This window comes from Manacus vitellinus, unplaced genomic scaffold, assembly GCF_001715985.3.
Source record: "Manacus vitellinus isolate BGI_N305 unplaced genomic scaffold, ASM171598v3 scaffold_143_pilon, whole genome shotgun sequence".
NCBI classification, from domain to species: domain Eukaryota; kingdom Metazoa; phylum Chordata; class Aves; order Passeriformes; family Pipridae; genus Manacus; species Manacus vitellinus.
The window spans coordinates 188,114-190,670 of record NW_021939025.1 but is presented as its reverse complement, the minus strand read 5'-3'; the positions used below and the strand labels follow the sequence as shown (position 1 = coordinate 190,670).

The following is a 2,557-nucleotide window of genomic DNA, read 5'->3' as shown; positions in this document are numbered from 1 at the left end:
CCAAGCATCCCGACCGTGCTGCTGCTGGAGCAGCACCCGCTGCAGCCCACGGTGAATTCTGGGAGGTTTTTTGGGAATGGGGCTCCCTGATGGAAAGGAAAAGCTCAGCCACGTGTTGGTTCTGAGCGAACCCCAGAGCCAAACCCCATGGATACAGTGGGATGTGCAGGGCAGGGGCTGCCAGGCTTTCCCATGGACTCTCCATCCATCCCTATGGATCATCCAGGCTCGTGGTGGGAAGGAGCTACTGGCCTCACCCCCAGCACTTCACTCTTGGAGGCCAGAGGGAATTTCTCCCCCCTAGGGACTGTTTAATCTGGAAAACCCCTGGATCCCTTGGAGCCAGGCCCTGGTTGTTCTGCAACCTCCAAAATACAGGATCCAGGAGGCTTTTTGCCTGGGAGATCAGAGCGAATGCTCGATCCCCCCGGAGCAGTGGCAGATTCCAAGGGAAGTGCAGCTCCGGCTGCAGCAGGCAGGGCCCCCCTGGCCTCCCTCCCCCGCCACGTTCCTGGTCCAAGGGCTCCGTCACGGCTCAATCCCATTGTTCTGCCGAGTTATCCGCCGGAACGCCGGCAGTGCCGCCCGGGCCTTTCCATCGGAGATTCAACGCCCTCCACACAAACCAGCCTCACTTCTAGCCACAGAGGCCAATTCCCACTTTCCCCAGCTGGAATTGCCTTGATAAACTTGTTACCAAGGTCTGGTTCCATAAATTCTGTGCTTTAGCGGGGAGTTGTGCTGTGGGAAGGGCCCATTTTCCTGGGAGAGCTCCGCCTCTGGCTTGCCCAGCTCTTTGCATGCAGCTCTGCTCACCTCCCTGCTTTTTGGGCAGTCAGGGAGCTGGGAACAGTGTCCTGTGCTCTATCAGGGATTTGGGAACAAGGTCCCATGCTCTGTCAGTCAGGGATTTGGGAACAAGGTCCCATGCTCTGTCAGTCAGGGATTTGGGAACGAGGTCCCATGCTCTGTCAGTCAGGGATTTGGGAACAGTGTCCTGTGCTCTGTCAGTCAGGGATTTGGGAACAAGGTCCCATGCTCTGTCAGTCAGGGATTTGGGAACAGTGTCCTGTGCTCTGTCAGTCAGGGNTCTGTCAGTCAGGGATTTGGGAACAGTGTCCTGTGCTCTGTCAGTCAGGGATTTGGGAACAGTGTCCTGTGCTCTGTCAGTCAGGGATTTGGGAAGAGCGCCCTGAGCTCTACCTTGTTTTGTCCCAGCGACGTTCCCTGGCAGCAGCACTGGGCACCCGGATCCCCTTGGAGCAGGGAGTGGGAACGACAGCAGCTGCCAGCCCTTCCCAAACATCTGCTGTCCCCCCTCCTGCGGGGGGACAAAGTGGGGGGTTTGGGAAAGTGTCCGGATTTGGTGGCTCCTGCCCTGGGAAAGCAGCCGGGAGCAGCTGGTGCCGGCCCGGGCGCGGGACCGGCTGGGGGAGGAGGTCTGGGAGCTTCCCGAGTGCCCAGCTCCAGGCTGGAGAGGGTTTGACTTTCCTGGGAAACTGTTCCCTAATTAACCCCCTGGAAACTGCCCTGGAAAAGCTGCTTTGGCCACCGACCCCCACCAGGTCAAGTTCTCCATTCCAGGGGTTTTCTGCAATAAATCCCTTTGCTGGTAGCGTTACCCACCTGGGAAAGGGAAACATGGAATTGTTATATATTCATATGGACCAGTGTTTAATATTCATGTGATATTATTGATCTATTTTTTTATATATTTATGTGGAAAACTCTGACTATTTCTGTGACATTTTTCATAATTTCCTGTGAAGTTTGATCAGGAATATTGGAGGAGACACTTTGCACATGGAGATGGAAAATTCTGAAATATTTCTGTAGTATTTTACCTATTTCCCTGTAAGTTTAGGCTCTGTTGAGGAGAGGTTTTGCACATTTACATATTTATTTTACATGTTTCTCTGTAAAATCCCTCAGGTCTCCCAGGCAGGGCCCCCCACGCTGCCCCTGTGCTGAGACCCTGCCAGAGTTAAATCCCGTGTTTCTCCCAGTTTTCTCCCAGTTCTCTCTCCGGCTTCCCATTGCCAGGAACATCATTTGTGCCATGGAATAATTCCTAGTTTTCCTTGATCGAGGCAATTCTGGAACACAAAAGCCTGGGAGCTGGTGCAGGTGGCTCTGGTGTCCAGGTTTCCCTTTGCCTCAGTATTTTGGGAATTCGTTGTCCCGGTGGTGATTTAAAAATGCCGCATCTTCCACCTGTCTTTTAAAATTCCTCAAATACCTGGGTTGGAGCTGAGGATTCCTGAATGGCTTTCCATTAAACCTCCCTGTCAAAGGAAAAACCAGGATCCTGCTTCTCCAGACAAAGGATTTCGGGGCTGTGATCCCTGATTTTCATCCGAGGAAGCTCAAAGCCTTCCCAGCGCGGAGCTGCGGCCGCTCCCGGGAGCGAACCCCGCGGCTCCAACGGCCCCCACCCCCCAGCTCCATCTGCCCCTGGATCCCGCATTCCTGCCGTGGCTTTTCCTACAGCTGCTGCTAAAAATAACGGAGGCACGCGGCTGCTGCGGCCCCAGCGCGGCTCCGGTTGCTGCCCCGG

General features: G+C 54.8%; 1 protein-coding gene across 1 annotated transcript in view; it reads left to right on the top strand.

Annotated features, from left to right (window-relative positions):
* LOC103759525 (calumenin) overlaps positions 1-2,557 on the top strand; it is a 22,381-nt gene that overhangs the window by 12,717 nt on the left and 7,107 nt on the right. The gene's annotated exons all lie outside the window — the stretch shown is intronic.